This window comes from Macrotis lagotis, chromosome 5 (assembly GCF_037893015.1).
Source record: "Macrotis lagotis isolate mMagLag1 chromosome 5, bilby.v1.9.chrom.fasta, whole genome shotgun sequence".
In the NCBI taxonomy this organism is placed as follows: domain Eukaryota; kingdom Metazoa; phylum Chordata; class Mammalia; order Peramelemorphia; family Peramelidae; genus Macrotis; species Macrotis lagotis.
Window position 1 is genome coordinate 121045793 of NC_133662.1, and position 20078 is coordinate 121065870.

General features: G+C 35.3%; 1 long non-coding RNA gene across 1 annotated transcript in view; it reads right to left on the bottom strand.

Moving 5' to 3' along the window:
- LOC141489861 (uncharacterized) overlaps positions 1–20078 on the bottom strand; it is a 47820-nt gene that overhangs the window by 12743 nt on the left and 14999 nt on the right. Inside the window, exons 4-5 of the long non-coding RNA XR_012469011.1 lie at positions 17837–17892; positions 13835–14169 (exon numbers count right to left, since the gene is read on the bottom strand). This is a non-coding gene — a long non-coding RNA (uncharacterized LOC141489861). The remainder of the gene's footprint in view (positions 1–13834; positions 14170–17836; positions 17893–20078) is intronic.

Genomic DNA, 20078 nt, shown 5'->3' on the forward strand with positions numbered 1-20078 from the left:
AGAGAAACCATTGTTTTGATTAGTTAAAAACAAGGGTGGTGTTCTCACCAATCAATAGTTAGAATAAGGGTCAGAGATTTATAGCCTTCAAGCATCTTTAAACACACAGAGGCAAATACAAGTTTCGCTGATAGATTTGTTAATCAGGATTTGTCATTTGGTACTGTGTACTCTAGCTTATTAATGCCTTAGGTATATGACTTCTAAGGGGAAAAAAAACTAACCATGTTTCTATATTTAATGTTCAAAGTAGCACTTATTCATGACTTTGCATTTTAAATGTATTAAAACTCCAATTTCAATTTTCTTGTTCTATGCACTCATCATTGATGGTATGGATACTTGCCCATTTAGAACATTTGCAATAAAACCTCATCTAAGGACCAGGTTTAAGGTGGTTCTTTTGATGCTTCTTTTGGCAATGAGCTGTGTTTTGTGTTGATTAGGAGAATATTTTTATGTTATTGATCATTTCTATAGTTTTTTTTAGTTTCCAATTTGTTTTTTAAATAACTCCTTCTTTGTGCTTATGTTTATTTGTTCACTTTTAATTTTAAAAATTGAATATTCAGTTCATTAACCCTCTCTTTTTCTATTTTCTTAGTATTTATTTGTAAGGATATTATTTCCCACTTGATATCTACTTTAACTGCATCCCACTCATTATTCAGGATTTTATTTTTATTTCCATTTGAATCTGTGTCTTTTTGCATTCCTGGAACTGATAATTGTTTTTTTATTTCATTTAAATTTTATTTTGTTTATTATTATGATCTGTAAAGGATATTTTAATATTTGTTTGCAATATCTATGTGCTCTAACATGACCATATTTTTAGTCAAATTTCCATTTGGTGGGAACTCCTCCACCACTAATTTACCTCTTCAGTTATTTTAGCTTAATCTATTTTATCCCTGTTCTTACCAGCTCTTTTCAACTCATCCTTAGCTCCCTTCTCATTTGTAACCTCTTTCCCTGGTTTTTGGAGTTTTGCTTAGCTTATCAGTTCCATTTTATTCATTTATTTTATCTGCTTATTTAATTCCTCTCCACTCAATAAAGGAGTCAAGTAAAATCCCTCTTCCGTACCTCTGCTTCATTTTGTTTTACTTGTTAGCTTTAAAGACTTTATTTTATGCACTTTTTTCTAAAAAGGTTTTCTTCTCCTGACCTTCTTCAATATTTCTCTTTTGTTCTTTGATTCATGATAATTATACTTATTTAGACCTTCTTTTGTCTCTATATTCCTCAGGGCTCCCCATCTAAAAAAAAATCCAGGTTACATTTTGTAGATTTTTTTTTCCTGTCTTCCCCATTTCTGTTGTGCCTTACTCTTACAAATTTCAGTGATAGTTGATTATAGAGAAGATACTTTCCCATAATAGGAATTTTCCTATATCCCAGATTATGCAATCCCATGGTCATTTTGCCCTCATTTGCTATGGAATCTCTATCACTGATTTATGTCACTTCTCTATGTGTGTTTCTCTTAGTTGTTCTGATTCTTCTTCTGAGGCATGATGTAGAGTCTCTCTAAGTCTCAAATTCCTGCAAATTTTACCTATTATGAGATTTCCATCTCCTTTTTATATAACTTATATATATATATATATATTTTTATATAATTTCTCTCTCCCTGTTAGAATCCCTCATCACTGATGTGAGAGATTTTCTTTACAGTCTCAATCCTTTCCTTTGGTTCCCCACCCATTCTCCTGGAGGCTCTCTTCTTCTACATAAAGGTGTTCTTTTACCTTCATTATTAGCTTTTGATTTGTTTAGTATACTACACATGATCCTCTCTTTTTTTTCTCCCTTCTTCCTTTTATGTCCCTCCTATTCTTAATAGTCCTAACAAAAAATATTGATGCACCTAAAGGTAGTATTTTATAAGGTTTAGTCCATGATATTTCAGATCTATTTTTTCCAACTCTTAAGTCCTTTTTTTTTTTCAGGGTAGGTGAATTTGGGCTGCATTTTGAGGTCCCCTGTTCTTTGTAATAAACTATTCCATTTCATTATGCAGTTTTCTGATGGGTAGTATATTCCATCCTCTGATCTCTTTTATTGGCTCTTTGTTTTCTGTGTTCAGAAGTTTGGGTACTTTTCCTATATTCTTTCTAACATTGTGGTCTTCAAATTTTTAGACTTCCTGTCTTCTTCTGGGAGACCTTTAATCCTCAAGTTGACTCTGCCTTCTGTTTTTGAGATTGATATGTTTGGCCTGTAAGGTGATTATGTGTTGTTGAAATGCTATTCCCTTTGCTTCTCTTTTCTAGGTTATCCTTCACTTTCATCAATGTGCATTTCCAGTTATACTCGTTCTTGTTTCTATGGTGGGATCTGCTATATGAACTCAAGTTTTTCTATTTTGTCAATTGTTTATGCTAGGCAAACTATGATTCTAATTTTCATAATTTTTATTTTTCTTTTAAACTATTTGGGAATATATTGCACTTATTTTCTATGCTCTTTTAGGAATCTACCAGGTCCTATGCCTCATCAGACTTTGTTTCACTTATCTTTGAATTACAATATTTATTCAAAGATGTCTGGACTTTCTTACTGTATCTCTTCTGTTTCTAATATCTTCCTTGTTACTTTATTTACTTAGGCTTAGGATCTTTAACTGAAGTTTTTTCCCCCTCCTAAGATCTTTGGTAATTTAAGTATTTTTCCCTTTTACCTGAAAATTTCCACTGAAATTTATTTTTCTCTGGATCTTAATTCCTATTTTGGAGAAGTCTGAGGAGTATTAAAGGACAGAGAAAATCTGGTTGATCCCATGACCCAAAAAGCTAACATGGAATTCAGTAATTTCACATAGAAAATCAAATCTTGCTTCTATTTTCCAGTGGATGACAATGACAAGAGAAAAGTGAAATGTAGAGGTTGATGGTCTATGACATCACAAATTTGTGAAATAAGATAGTAAACTTCCCCCTGCCCCAAAAAACTTTCTTTGCTACTGGAAAATATCTGATAAAAATGAATGCTATTCAATTTCCTTTTTATTCACTGAATTAAACTAGTTTGTTGCTTTTCCCATCAAAATTATTTTATAAAACACATTTTGTTTATTTAACAGTTAATTTATTATTTAAATAAATTTAACTGAATAGCATTGAAATCTTTCATCATTTCATAAAAGGCAATATGTTTTCCTTTGGTCCTTGGATCATTACATGTAAATGAGATACTAAAACATAGTAGCATCATAATGGCAGAGACTAAATGAGAGAAAGTGACTCAGGTATACTAATTCAAACCCTTAAATTTTACAGTTGAGGAAATATGCCTCAAAATTGAGATTAACTTGTCCATGGTTACACACAAGAAACAAATGTTAGAACAAGAATTTGAAGTCAGGTGTTCTGATTCCGTTTTTTTTTTTTAGGATACAATTTTAGAAGTTATCAAAAGCAAAAGCTGGTTACAAGTTTTTAAAATCCCAAAGTCACTACTGTCAAATAATCATTTTAAGAATCTTATCTAAGCTTCAAACAATGATACTTTTGGGAGTAGAGAACACAAGGTGTTAGGACAAAATACTTCTCCTACCTTTATCAACACCCTTTGTCTCATGGACATGGGATAGTTGAAATAGAGGTGGAACTAGGGGTGGCTAGGTGGCATAGTGGATAAAGCACTGGCCTTGGAGTCAGGAGTACCTGGGTTCAAATCCAGTCTCAGACACTTAATAATGACCTAGCTGTGTGGCCTTGGGCAAGCCATTTAACCCCATTTGCTTTGCAAAAACCTAGGGAAAAAAAATAAATAAAAATAGAGCTGGAACTAGAAAGTGAGGAAACCCGAGTTCAAATTCTGCTTCTGAAACTTAGTAACTGTATGATCATTAATACACCACTTTACCATCTGAGCCCCAGATTCTTCACCTTTCAAACACTGATTCTTATAATTAGATGGTCTAATTTTTTTATGATTGTTGAAACAAAAATGCTTTGAATACCTTCAAGTGCTATGGAAATATGAATTTTTATTATTTATACATGGGAACAAGGTGAGTAGGAAAATGGTGAGAAAAGTGAGGAAATTAGTCCTAGTATCTTCCATGAAATCAACCTAATTTCAAGATGGTAGGAGATGAGCCATATACTCAGAGAAGCAGAGTATAACATTGAAAGAAAATGCACACACACACACACACACACACACACACACACACACACACACACACACGAAGGTACGTGCAAATACACAAATCTCCATACACAAAATCCACAAAACTAGCATAGAGGGCAACTTCAGGGGTTTTCCCACTAGTTCTTTGTTTCATTTTTGTATTTTTAAAAATATTTAAAAATTGGAAAAGATTTTTAGATCTAGGATATATGTGTCAAAGAGTGTTTATCTGGGTAGAAATGAATATCCAGTAAGAAGAAGATAGTTAAATAAATATTTTTCTGAGCATTAGGAAAACAGAAAAATATATACCAGATATTATATATGCATCCTTGTACATTCATAAATACATAGATATACATATATATGTATAAATGTCTATATACAAACATAATTCCCCCCCACCCTTGGTTTTTCTGGCTAATTTTGTCAGTACAAAATGAGGTCAATTCTTTCTCTGTGAAATGAAACAATAGTCACAAAGGAAGATTTACAGGATATGGAAATGGTAACAAATCACTTCACAGAGACCATAACTTCCTTTGCAATTTTTGGTAAAGGTAGGAGTACTAGGGACATATTTGATAAATGAGCAAGATTAATGAAAATGTTTATAGAAAAATCATTAGTTTTAATGGCATTGAAATCAATCAGAGCATTAGTTTTCTATGCAGAGGAGGGGTCCTTGTTGGAAGAGTGCTGAATCAGTGGAAATTCTTGGCCCAAGTCTCCACATTTGCTTTTTGCTCCAATGTGATATTGTAAGGGGGAAGGGAGTAGGTCTTTATGACTTCTGGTCAGAAATCTTATGGGATTAATATAAAAAAGTACCTTACATTATGAAACCTAGGCCAATGAAGACCAGACTGAGATTAAGGTCTGGGAAAATATACCTGATTAAATGACATTCCTGGGCAAGTTAAGTTGTGACCTCAGTTGTACTTGGGGAGATCAGGGATTGTAGATTTAGCACAGTAATTGACCTAAAATGTAATTATGTTCAATCCCTTTTTTTACAGATGAAGAAATTGAACATAAGATCATACAGTCCAGTAAAGTGGCAGAGTGAGAATTCTGAGCCTGGAGTCAGAAGACTTATCAAATTTGACATCAGACACTGACCAACTCTGTGACCCTGGGCATGTCATTTATAAAATGAATTGGAGAAGAAAATGGCAAATGGTATCATGAAGTGAAGAGTCAGTCACGACTGAAAAACAATTGTTTTAACACAACAACATCTGGGAATTCTGGTCCTCTGAAGCCTTATTTCAAACTTAGTCCACTATACCATGTTGTTCATAGTTCTGGACTGATGATGAAGTTTGTGTACTGATCCCCGAACTTGTATTTTCAAATATAGGAGCATTTTTTTTTTATTCAAGGAGTCACACTGAAGAGAAGGCATTTTTCCATTTTGGAAACAATGAGATAATTGTTCAGTGCCAGAAGAACCACCAATGTCTGATTGTCATGTCTCTAACATAAAGGTAGTACTTTGCATGCAATAGGATCAAAGAATCAAGACCCGAGAATAATACTTTTATATATTTACTTTTTAAGGTCAACAAAAATACTCTTCTAAAAGCAAGAATGGTCTTATAATATTTTTTTCATTCATAAATACACTGGAATATTTCATATACTTAAACTTTATAAAGACTTTATTGAAGGGGGTGGCTAGGTGATGCAGTGAATAGAGCACCAGCCCTGGAGTCAGGAGTACCTGAGTTCAAATCCGGCCTCAGACATTTATTACCTAGCTGTGTGGCCTTGGGCAAGCCACTTTAACCCCATTGCCTTAAAAAAAACGACTTTATTGAATACATTTTTCTTCTCTGTCCTTTGATTTATGATCTTAAATAGACACATTAAAACTTTTAATTAAAGATACCATTATAACTTCTGCTCTATCTAAAATGTCTAGGCACAAATAGTGAATGAAGTGGAAAGAAACTGAAAGTTTTTTTGATCAATCTTATCACATAGTGTCAAGCTGCAGAAGACCTGGATCTAAATTCATTGCCAGAGGAGGAAAATTACTATAATGCTAGTTCAACTATAGTAATATGGTAGCTATGTTGAACATTGAATAGATTACCAGGCCTAGAGTCAGAAAGACTCATCTTCATAAGTTCACATCTGACCTCAGACTCTTACTAGCTTTTTGACTCTGGGCAAATCACTTAATCCATTTTGTATACGTTTCTCATCTATAAAATGAACAAGACAAGGAAATAACTAACTGCTCTAGTATCTTTGCCAAGAAACCACTAAATGAAGTCATGAAGAGTCAGATATGACTGAAACAACTGAACAACAACAACAAACTATAACAATATAACTGACACAGGGATTGTGTTGGAGAACAATTAATAAGGGAGAAATGATATATTCAAAAATAAAATTGATATAAAAAGATGAAGGTAAAGCATTTTTTAAAAGATCCTGAGATCAAAATTTATGTAGAGTGTCCCAAAAGTCTCAGTGCAGTTTTAATCTTGAAAGTGCACTGAGACTTTTGGGATACCTTATACTATTCATTCTTTACTATAATGTGTAGCACACAGAAGGTGCTCTATAAATATTTGTTGGAAGAATGAATGAGATATGAAAGCTCCCAAAGATTCTTGAGTATAGAATGTTCCTGGTTTTACTTCTCTTTCTTTTTGGATTTTGCAAGGCAATGGGGTTAAGTGATTTACCCAAGGTCACACAGCTAGGTAATTATTAAGTGTCTGAGGCCAAATTTGAACTCAGTCCTCCTGACTCCAGAGTTAGTGCTCTATCCACTGTGTCACCTAGCTGCCCCCTTTTTTTTTCAAATTTATTCTATTTTTAATTTAATATATGAATTCCAATTTTAATTTATATTCTATTTTAATTTATAATCTTAAATTTTATAATAATTTAATTTTTAAGTTCTATTCTGTTTTTAATTTAATTTATTTAATTTTTGATTTATAGAATAAAACAAGTATTTCCATAACATAACATAATATAATAAAGAAGATGAATGCACATGAGACTGAACATTTATTATGTACTACTTGGTATTCTTTTTAAATATATAATAAAGCTTTCATGTGGGTTTCTTTTATCTTTCCTTCCTCCCTCCCTCCCTCCCTTCCCCAGGTGATCACTATTAGACATAAATAGGCAAAAATGTGCAAAATTATTCTATACATACTTCTATTTATCAGTTCTTTCTATGAATGGTGATAGCATCTTTCTTCATATGTCCTTTGTAGTTAATTTGGATATTTATAGTGGTCTAAAAGACATTCCCTCAAAATTCTTCTTAAAACAATATACTCTATACAATATTTCCTTGGTTTTGCTCATTTCACTTTTTTTCTGAATATAATCAATTCTGATTACCAAAGGTCTATGTTACCTTGCGGGCAAAAAAATTATCTAATAAAATAATCATATTAGAGACCAAAGAAAGGGATTAGATATAAATCATTTTGGCAAACTGAAGTCCAATGAACTTAATGGACAGACAAGAATATCAATCAAAGGAACATCATCTCTATGGCATTCCTATCATCTTTGGGCTATCCACTTTCCTCCAGCACCCATTGCTTCTCTTACCATTATTGTAATGGGAACTCTTAATCCAAGGTCTACATGTTAACTCCAGGTGTATTCTGGACCTGTGCAAAGGAAGGAGGAGGGAGTGGCTAGAGAGGGTGCTTTAAGAACCAGCTACTATCTTAATCTTCTGAACTTCTTTGACTTTGATCTATCAGGGTAATGTATATTCTATAGGCATTTCAAACTCAATATTTATAAAACATAGCTTAGTTTTCTTTCTAAACCCTCTTCTTTGAATTTCTCCATCATTATGGAGGGTACCATCATTTTTCTGTCTTTCAGATCTGCAACTTTGACTCCTTCACTCTCACCACTGTCAGGATTCCCCATGCAAAGACTCTCTTCTCACTTTTCTCTTTTTTACTATTGGGAGACATCTTGCTTTCTAGAGTTAAGGATCAGCAAGTAGGCTGTGCCCTGAGCTCCACTCTCTTCACACTCATCCTCTGGATGAATTCTGCTGTAGCAAAATCAGAGAATTGTTTTGCACCAGCCTAAGGTGTTCCTGGACTTGGATAAGCACCTGCAGGACCCACACTCTAATCTTGAAGTCCTTTTATTAATCAAACTTGCTCCATTGTTATTACTGACCCACTCATTGGCAAAGCTACAGTTCATTGCCTAGTTCTTTATTTAGCCACTACTATATACATCAAGACTTAATCTCACTGTAGTAGGCCTCCTCCTCTTCCAAAAGGATATCCTAGCAAATTTATCTAATTTCCCTTTTTCAATGGTATAAAGACTTTTTTGGCCTATACATTTTGTGAGCTCTTTGGTTTTATTTCATTTTATTTTATTTTTCAAAGTTGACAATTGGTATTCAACCTCTGTGAGCTCTTCTAACAGTAGTTGCATAGTTGTGAATCCTTAGTCACTTAATTTTAGGGTTTTTATACCACAAAGCCATACCATTGCCAAATCTTATCATTTCTACCTTCACAACATATCTCCTGTATGTCCCCTTCCCTCCTCTTACAGAGCCATAAAGCTTATTCATGACTTCATCAATTCTCATTTGGAAAATTGCAATAGTTTTCCATCTTGGCTCCCTACTTCAAAGGTCTTCCAATTCCAATCAATTTTCTACTCAGCTGACAGAGATTATTCTAAAATGTAGATCAGAACACTGAACAAATCAGCACTACTCCTTAACCCAGGAACTCAAACCTCTGGAATAAAATATAAATTTCTCTGTCTGGCAATAACAACTTTATATATCCTGACTCCTTCCCACTTTTCCCAACCTTCTTACACTGTATTTTCCACTCCACACTCTATGTTCCAAGGACATTGGCCTTCTTGCAGTTTCTTGCATAGGACTGTCTTTCTCCATGTTTTTGCCCTGGCTATCCCCTGTGCTTAAAATACTCTGTTCCCTTGCCCTAGTCTCTTAGTTTTTTGGGTTTTCGTTTGTTTCCTGGCTGCCTTTAAAACTCAGATCAAAGTCTACCCCAACCATGTCTTTCCCTTTCATATTACCTTCCATCTACTCTGTATATAGCTTCTATGTCCCTTGTTATTCACATATTCTCCCCCATTATATTATAAGCTCCTCAAGGATAGGCACTGTATTTTTTTTTCTATACCCCAGCACTCAGCTCAGTGTGTGTGTAAAATTGTAATAATAAATGCATGCTGACTGATATAACTTATTTTGTGACTCAAATGATTTTGTTCATTTTTTAAATGTAGGGCAAGCACTATTGTTGAAAATAAATTATCAAATCGAGTAGAAGCAGTCTTGTTCTATCTGAAAGGAGAAAGACAATTAATTGATGGGGAGAATTAAGAAGTGATGATGAATAAACTACATAAGAGGTAAAGTTGGTGCCAAAACTTTTGTGGTTGAAACATATTTGGTTCAAGATATTCTTTAGGAGAGAAGGACTTTGGAATCTGAAGACAGGAAGAAGCTGTGTCTTCAACATGTCATTAATTTCCAGTTTGACTTTCTAAAGACTTTAGAGAAAGAGAATTTCACCTGCAGTGAAAATGGGGTATCTCTCTCTCTCTCTCTCTCTCTCTCTCTCTCTCTCTCTCTCTCTCTCTCTCTCTCTCTCTTGTTTTCATTTGAGATATTTTGTTTAACCAATATTTGTTGGGAAAGAATTAAGCTTCTTAAGGGCTAGTTATCAGAGAAATGACTTTTATTCTTAATTAGATGCAAATCCCTAACCATCAACATTTCCCTTGGAAGTCAACAAGGGAACAAGCAAGCACCAAGTCATTTATCTTCTCCAACTCTCCTCCTTTTCTCCTTGGAGAAAAATGATCAGATTCTAGAGATCCATATTTATTTTAGTCAAGGAAATATTTAGACAACCCTTTTGGACATGTATTATTTGGGCACACACAAATTATACACAGAACACAAGAACAAATAAGGACAAAGGAGGACTCAGCGAGGAGTAATGCTGAGGTTACTATGGGGAAGAGGAGATGGCAGGACTTATAGCCTTGATAAATTGTTGATCCCCTATCTGCTATGGTAATGATCCTGGGCATTGTGGTAGATTTGCTACCTACTGAGACCTTGCTTATTGCTACTCTCAAATGAGTTATCTTTCAAGGTAAGTAAGGTTTCTCTTGCCTTTATGGTAAGTCTCCCTAGAGAAATGATGATAATAAGACCCTGGGAAAAGGAGGGAACAACTGAGTCACAAACTACAGTGCTACTGATTCCAGAATTAACATTATATATATACTCTATCTTAAGATCCATTTTAGCTCTGAAATTCTGACTTTAGGGTCCTTATAACAATCTATCTCCCATGCTTTAAGGTCCTTTTCACAATTTACAATCTTAGTTTGTACAACCTTAGTACAAGGTCACTTGTACCCTCAGTTCTAATTCTTTTCCTGCAATCCTCAGTCTCACAATCATTGAGTTTTCCTCTTTCTATTTAAGACACTTAATAAACCTCAGTCAGGGTAGCTGCAGAGAGGAGATGGACAGGTAGATCTATTCCTTTCTCTACATCCAATCCCAGTCAGCTAGCAACTTTGACTTGGATCTTTGAGATAGATCCTGGGGAATGGATGAAGGAAAGGACAGGGACAGGAAGTTCTCCTCAGGTTAAATGTATTCTCCATAGTTCCCACCTTCCAATATTTTAAATGGTACCTTACTACTTCCTAGGTCAAGTTTGTATCCCTCTGTTCAGCAATCAAGATTCTATTTGCTAGCCTTTCTCTCTAGCATTATCTCATATCACTACCACAACATACACTAGACTCCAGTTAAAGTGACCAAAGAACTCCATACCTTCCCAGCACTTCCTTATACCTTGTAATGTTTTCCCTTTTTAGCTTCCTCCTTTTAGTTTCAAATCAAACTCCTCTCCACTGTCAAGAAGCGTGATGAAGAGGAAAGAACACTAGATTTTGAAATACTTATATAGAGGCAAAACCTGGCACTGACATTTTCCTACCTCTGTGAACTTCATTGGACTAAGGTTCAGGTTCCTTTATAAAATAAGAGAATTCTGAGATGTGACACTAATAATTATTGAATTTGTAATATAAAGGAAACCTGAGAAATAAAATACAATAAAATGGAGGTTGTTGAGTAAGGAAATCCTTGAGTTCCTATCATTCTACATTGGTGATTTGTCCCTTTTCCTTCTTCCACTTCATTAAAAATGGCTCACAGTACTTTCATTGTACCTCTCGATCATCTTCTCAAACGATTCTATTATATGCAATGGGAGCATAGGATTTAGAGATAAAAATCTTGGAACACCCCTATTTCCATTCTACATTTTACAGATGTAGAAATTAAGAAACAGATATAAAGTATTTATTTAAGGAACAGAGACATAAAGTATTTATAGTCTGGTAGATAGCAAGTAACAAAGCCAAGATTTTAACTTTTGCCATACAATTCCAAATCCTGGAACCTTTTCACTTTTTATCTGGATTTCCATCCTTTGTTAGAGAAAGAATTAGAAAAATTGCTTGATGTTGAAGCAGAAAGGACAGAGCTTGTGAATTGCATCTCTGATGTTATTGTTTGTTCTTCATTCTTTTTTTTTTTTTAGGTTTTTGCAAGGCAAACAGGGTTAAGTGGCTTGCCCAAGGCCACACAGTTAGGTAATTATTAAGTGTCTGAGACCAGATTTGAACCCAGGTACTCCTGACTCCAGGGCCAGTGCTTTATCCACTATGCTACCTAGCCACCCCCTGTTCTTAGTGTGAAGCTGACTGTGCAGTCATCAGCCTTGCTCTTTCTTCCAGACTCATCAGAGACTGGTAAAAAGATAAAGGTCAAGGTAACTGATGATAGCCCCAGATACCTGCATCTCTGATACTTGCTACTTGGGAAACTAGGTGGCATAGAGGATAGAATTCTGGGTCTGTTCTGACAAAGAACTCATTTCTAAAATATACAGAGAATTGAGTCAAATTAAAAAAAAAAGCCATTCCCAATTGACAAATGGTCAAATGATATGCAAAGGCAATTTACAGATGAGGAAATCAAAGTGATCCATAGTCATATGAAAAATTGCCCTAAATCACCAATTATTAGAGAAATGCAAATTGAAACATCTCTGAGGTGCCACCTCATACCTCTCAGACTGGCCAATATGACCAGAAAGGACAATGATCAATGTTGGAAGGGTTGTGGGAAATCTGGGACACTATTACATTGTTGATGGAGCTGTGAATTCATCCAACGTTTCTGGAGAGCAATTTGGAATTACGCCCAAAGGGTAACAAAAATGTGCATACCCTTTGATCCAGCAATACCATTACTGGGTCTATACCTTGAAGAGATTATGAAAAAGGGTAAAAACATCACTTGTACAAAAATATTCATAGCAGCCCTGTTTGTAGTGGCAAAGAATTGGAAATTAAGTGAATGTCCTTTCATTGGGGAATGGCTTAACAAACTGTGGTATATGTATGCCATGGAACACTATTGTTCTACTAGAAACCAGGGAAACCTGGAAGGATTTGCATGAACTGATGCTGAGTGAGATGAGCAGAGCTAGAAGAGCATTGTACACCCTAACAGCAACATGGGGGTGATGATCAACCTTAATGGACTTGCTTGTTCCATCAGTGCAGCAATCAGGCACAATTTTGGGCTATCTGCGATGGAGAATACCATCTGTATCCAGAGAAATAATTATAGAGTTTGAACAAAGACCAAAGACTATTACATTTAATTTAAAAAAAAGTTTTCTTACTGTGTAACTTTTCTATCGCTTATACTTTATTTTTCTTCCTTAAGGAGATGATTTCTCTCTCATCACATTCAACTTAGATCAATGTATACCATGGAAGCAATTTAAAGACCAATAGACTGCCTTCTGTGGGAGTTGCAGGGGGAGAGGGAAGGAAGATTAGGGGGGGAATTGTAAAATTCAAAATAAATAAAATCTTTCTTTAACAAAAAAGAATTCTGAGTCTGGAGTTAGGAAGTCCTGAGTTTGAATCTAGCCTCAGACACTTAGCATCTATGTGCCCTAGGCAAGTCACTTAACCCTTTCCCCTCAGTTTAATCATTTGTGAAAATGGAAAAGGAAAGTGGAAAAATATTCTAGTATCTTTGCCAAGAAATCCCCAGAAGAGATCATGAAGAATTAGACTCAACTGAATATGACCAAACAACATACTGGGTAAATTACTTAATCTACCTCATATATAAAGGGATAATGCTGCTTAGAGTATCTACCTCTCAGGTTGTTATGAGTACCTCCACATATTTGTTGTGCCTTGGACACTTCAGCACTGTGATCCTGCTATGCATGATACACTACCTTGTCTGAGGTACAAGAAGGATGTGATTTCCTTTTATGAATTTAAGAAACAAGTTCATAGAGGATAAGTAAATAGGTAGGCAAGCAGGTAGAGAGATAGATGGATAGAGCATTTATACTTACTATGAGTTAGTGTGATAAACATTGAGGATTCAAATGCAAGAAAGCAAGGCAGTCCCTGACTTCAAGGAACTTACATTCTAGAGGATGTAATAAGGGGATTCAGAAAGGAGGGAGGTGAGGTCACATGCTGTAACATGGTTAAGAGATGGCTAGGAAATGAGGTAGGGGCTGGCACTCAAGTAAAATAAATGAAAACTTACCTATCAGAGGTCAGGAGCAGAGTACAAATTTCTAGTAGAGATGATGGCTAGAATGGAGGTACAATGCGTTTGGAGAAACCATCTTGTTGATTTCTTATTAGAAGTCAGTAAGTCCAACTCTCTAATTTCCAACATGATGATATTTAGATGTAGAGACTCAGTGACATCATCAAGACTAGAACACGGGTCTCCAATACCCTGGTTTAGTTGCTGTTGTTCAGTCATGTTCTACTCTTCCAGTGTCTTAAAATTCATCAAATCTTTTGAGGGCACCCTAAATAGTTATGACTCCATGATTTTTGAGATCATTCCAACTATGAAATTTTGTGAAGAGACTGCAAGTAGAGAAAATACAGATGTAGTTTTCTGAAGAAAGGCTTCAGCTTGCCTGTGTCCCAAAAGAGATACAAAATTAGTGAAAGATATATCCCCAGGGAAGAACAAAAATGATTGAAAAATTGACCTTTACTTAATGGTGTTTCCTGAGAAGAGAATTTCTTTTAACTCTTACTATCAGCTTATAGATCACCTCAATAGCAGGAGCCATGTTTCACCACAGTTTAAATGGATGATACTGAAATGTGAAGCCCTATGTGACTATTTAGAATCTTCTGATCCAGTTCTGGAATTGTTATAAATAAACTCTTTAAGGGTGACAGTAATTATAATAATAATAATAATAATAATAATATCTAACATTTGAATAGGACTTTAAGATTTGCAAAACACTTTACATATACTTTCTCATTTGATTCTTGAAATCATCCTGAAAAGTAGGTGCTATTATTATTCTCGTTTTGCAGAAGAGGAAATTGAAACATAGAGAAATGAAGTGAATTGGTCAGGGTCACATAGCAAGTAAATGTTTAAGGATGCATTTGACCTCAGTCTTCCTGACTCCAGTTTTATACCCTTTCCACTGCACTACCTAGCTGACTATTTTTAAGTTGTAAAGTTGGAAGGCCTTCACATTATACTTCAGAAGTTCCAGGACTGCAAAAACTTTCCTAGTAAATCCAGAAGTCTTGGAGAATTCAGGATACTATATCAAAAAAGTGATAGAGGAGTTCAAAGCAATAACTGGTGCCCTCCAATTAAGAAAAGTCATTTTGTCTTATGAACATATTTCTTAAATTCATAAATAGAAATCACATTTTTCTTGTAGTACAAGCAAACAAGGTATAGAACTGGACAGTATTTTATACTGATCACTGGAAGAATTTTGAGTTGACACTAATGGGGAATATGGAAGCTTAGGAAGGAAAAGGAAGTGTTGAAAATATATTTGGATAGCTCTAATTAGTTAAAGGAATGTTTGACAAATCTAGTTATGAGAGCTGGTGAAGTCGGAAGAGTTGCTAGGCTAGTGAGAAGTACATTTGAATGAAGAAAAAAATCCCAAGGCAGGAAGCTCAGTGTTTACATCCTCTGAGTTTAGAAAATGAATTTTGATGGGACTACTTGATCAAATTCTAGCCTTAATAATTGATTATTTATGTTGTGAATTCCTCACAGTGCTATCTCTGAATTTTTCATATGCACTTACATGTTTTACTTTGTCTTCTAACATGATTTTTTGTGTACATCTTTTTCCTCTATTAGATTGTACTTTCCTTGAAGATAGTCCCTAACATATCTATCTTTATATTTCTTTTTTTTAAAATTTATTTAAGACAATGGAGTCAAGAGTGACTTGGCCAAGGTCACACAGCTAGGCAATTATTAAGTGTCTGAGGTCAAATATGAACTCAGGTCCTCCTGACTCCAGGTCTGGTATTCTATCCATTGAGCCATCTAGCTGCCCTCTATCTTTATATTTCTATCATTCTAGAATACTGCCTTGCAAATATAGGCTCTTAATAAGTGTTTGTGAAAAAGATTGAATTGAAGAATAAATAGCTATGCTAGAGTAGAATTTGTAACCTTTAACCAAAGTAAAAATTAACTGTAAATTTTTTTACTCCTCATTACAATTTCTCATGTTTATGGGGTTTAATAGGAAAGTACTGCACTAGGAACAACTAGGTAGTATGGTGCAAAGGACAGAGGGCTGTCCCAGAGTCATGAAGACTTATCTTTCTGAATTTAAATCTGATCTCAGACACTTACTAGCTGTGTGACCCTGGGCAAGTCATTTAACTATTTGTCTCAATTTCCTCCTCTTTAAAATGAGGTGGAAAAGGAAATGATAAATTACTTCAGTTTTTTTGCCAAAACAAACAAACTAACAAAATGGGGTTACAAAGAATTGGGCATATCTGGAAAATGACTGAACAAAATCTCTTAAAACTTCAGTTGTACAGAATCACCTTTGCAGTACTCCCAATAAGGTTTTAATTGTCTTTGCTTTATCTCCAGTGAAGGCAAACACACTATTTCCCCTGGTGGCCAATTTTCCTTTTGAATAACTCTTATTGTTAGATTCCCTATATGGAAAAAGCTACCTCATTGCATTGAAACTTCTACTCATTCAAGTTTCTAATTCTTCTTCCTTAGGATATACCTTCAAACTTGAAGACAGCTATCAAATCCCCCTTATTTTCCGTGTAATTCTGCTTTTTAATACTTTAAGAGAGTAAAGTATGCAAAGTATTTATATGCTGCCAATAGAGAAACAGCACTTTGGAGATAGACAGAAAAGGGACCAGTTAGTTTTCTTAAAAGGATTATTTTATGTAATGTCAATAGTCCCATCTATAATTGCCATTGGGTGTGGTAATTTTCCCTTTTAATTCCTATTACCTTTAATCGAATAGTCCATTACTCTCACTGCTTCTAGGGAGTTAATTTTCCCTTCACATGTAGATTGGAAATTTTGAGGTCAGAATTTGCACTTTAGTTCCTTCTCCCCTCTAGCACCTTATGCAAGATATTCCAAAAGCTTTTTTTTTTTCATTTTTTAAGCTACTAAAGCTTTAAAAACTGTACTGAGACTTTTGGGACACTCCTTATATTGTTAGACACATAGATTATATAGTCAGAGTTAGAAGAGGCTTTAGAAATCTTCTAATTTTATAATTTTATAGATTAAGTGAAATTTAGAGACTGGATGATTTTCTTAAGGTCAGGAAAAAAACTAGAAATAATAGTCAAGATCTGAATCCAAGTTTTATAACTCCAAATCCAATGTTCTTTCTCTTACCCTATGCTGCCTTTCATGTTATTGTTCAATATTGATTGGCTGATTGGTTAGGGGCTTAATTGGATGTATATAGATTTCCTTTATATCCTATTTGAATTTAGCAGCAGCTTAACCTGTTTATAAGGAAAGACTTTTGGCACCAGCTTTAAACTTCATAATGTCTAGGAATCCTAAAGAGGAGACAGGATATGAGGAGAAGGAGATAGCTACTGGGAAGAAAGTGCTGGTCATCTTTGATTATGGATAAACTTTGGAATCAGAAACAGATAGAAGGAGGCAGCAAAGGGTCAGAAAGACACACCTTTATATTCTTTGTATTATAAGGCTTAAAAGTTGGCACATTCCTGGTTAATTAATACCTATCCTTACACAAACATGGACAGCAGAGCTGGTCACTAAATATCTCCACCAAATATATTCCAAAGCAAGAATTTAGGAGCAAAAATTGCTTTCACAAAGTCCTCCTTTGAACTCAAGACCATGTGATGTGTGATGATTATAGCATCTAAAGGTATTTTATTTCCTCTCTTCTTTCTTTTCCTTCCTTCCTTCCCTCTGCCCTGCTTTTTTTCCTCACTCCTCAGTTCTTCCCTTCCTCCCTTCCTTCCTCCCTCCCTCCCTTCTTTTCTTCGTCCCTCCCTCCTTTCCTTTCCTTTCCTCCTTTCCTTTCCTTTCCTTTCCTTTCCTTTCCTTTTCCTTTCCTTTCCTCCTTTCCTTTCTTTCCTTTCCTTTCCTTTCCTTTCCTTTCCTTTCCTTTCCTTTCCTTTCCTTTCCTTTCCTTCCTTCCTTCCTTCCTTCCTTCCTTCCTTCCTTCCTTCCTTCCTTCCTTCCTTCCTTCCTTCCTTCCTTCTTTTCTTTACCTCATCTCCTCCCTCTCTTCCTTCCTTCCTTTCTTCCTTCTTTGTTTTGATTATTCCTGTGGAAAGAAAACAAAATTTAAGAGCAAAAAAATATTTTAACCCCTCTTTTAGTAGCTATTATTTATGATCATTTCCTTTAGCCCTTCTGTGCCTATTCCCTGCTAACTAGTCCTCTTGCTTGTAACTTCCCATTTTGATCCTTTCACTCTTCATGCTTTCTTGAAAGCATCAAAATGGGAAGTTACAAGGTTTTGCAGCAGCACCTATTGAAGTGGTGGGGCTGAAAGCCACAACACCATAGAGGGAGGCAAGAGTTGGGAGTAATGGAATCAAGATATCAAGATACCAAACTTACTTATTGATTAGAAGACCCATCCTTCCAAAGTTTCCCAGGAAGCCATGCCAAATTGGCTTATACATGATCTTAAGATGGAAAATGCAGCAGCTAGGTAGTGTAGTGAACAGAGTGCTGGTCTTGAATGCAAACTTTACCTTAATCTATATTTAGCATGAATATGCAGGTAGAGCTTATATTAGATTGCTGTCTGTTGGGGGTTGGGGGAGGGAAGGAAAAAGAGTGAGAAAAATGTAAAACTCAAAATCTTGAAAGAAAAAATGATAGTTGAAAACTAACATTGCATGTAGTTGAAAAATAAATAAAATTTTTTGAAAATTCTGTCTTGGAAACTTATTAGCTGTGTGACTCTTGGTAAGTCACTTAACCCTATTTGCCTCAATTCCTCATCTGTAAAATGTGCTGGAGACAGAAATGGCACACCTCTCCAGTGTTATTCCTAAGCAAACCTCAAAAGGAGTCAGACATGACTGAAAATTCCCTGGCCATTTTTATATGACCTGTGGATAAATATTTGAGCAGAAATTTGTTGTTATTGTTCAGTTGTTTTTCAGGCACTTCTGCCTCTTTGTTGTCCCCATATGGAGTGTTTTTGGCAAGAAGATGAGAGTGGTTTGCCGTTTCCTTATCCAATTCATTTTACACATGAGGAACAGAGGCAATCTGGAATAAGCAAATTGATAGTGGTTACACAGCTCATAGTACAGGTGATGAAACAGAGTTAAGTGACTTGCTCAGGTTCGCAAAGCTAGTAAATGTCTGAGGCCAGATTTGAGACTCCCAAAGATGAGATTCTTCTTGATTCCAGGTCTGGCATTCTAGTCACTATGCCACTACCATCAGGAATTAATTAATCACGTACTCCTCAAGCTAGAATTTATAAGTTCCAAATACTTTGATCCAGATTGTTAGGAGCATCGGGGTCCTATTGAGCTAGTTATTACTACAAAGGAATCCTGGATGAAACTTTTGAGGCAACTCTGCTGAGTGTTATATTCATTCTCCAAACAAAGCCAATGAGACAAGAATGTTGTGCTAGGTGCATCTGAATAGCCTTGTAGACTATTGATTAACAATTGACTGACTGACAGATTAGGTGACCCCTAAGGACCTTTGAAACAATAAATCTATGATCCAAAGAGACAAATCATGTACTACAGTCAAGAAATTTTGTTGAAATTCTTAAGATATAAAATTATTAATTTAGAACTAGAAGTAATCTTGGATGCCATTTCTTTTATTCTCTTAACTTTATAGATTAAAAACACTGAGTCCCAGAGAGATCAGGGGATTTGCCCAAAATCAAAGAGGCAGCAAGTACTAGATGCCCCCATTGAACTCCCTTAGTTCCTTGCAATGCTTTCCTACAAAAAAGGGAGAAATTCTATTTTTTTTTTTAGGTTTTTTGCAAGGCAAATGGGGTTAAGTGGCTTGCCCAAGGCCACACAGCTAGGTCATTATTAAGTGTCTGAGACTGGATTTGAACCCAGGTACTCCTGACTCCAAGGCCGGTTCTTTATCCACTACACCACCTAGCTGCCCTGAGAAATTCTATTTTTAACTAACATATTAATACCCCATGTACATATGTGATTAACTTTATAGTAAAACATGAGACATATACTCGACCAATAGCAGTTCAAATCTTCTTAGAAACATTTTATTTATATTTTTTTGATTCTGAATCATGGTCATTTCTGAATATATTGTCCTTTTCTCCTCTAATCAGTGAATCTATCTCAACCCCACCCCACCCCCAGCCCAAAACTCAGGCAAATCAACCAACCAATACATTGACTGCATCTGACAGAATATGCAACTTTCCACACAAATAGTCTCCCACATTTCCACTGAAAAAGGGAGGAAGAGAGAGGTGTATTTCATCAT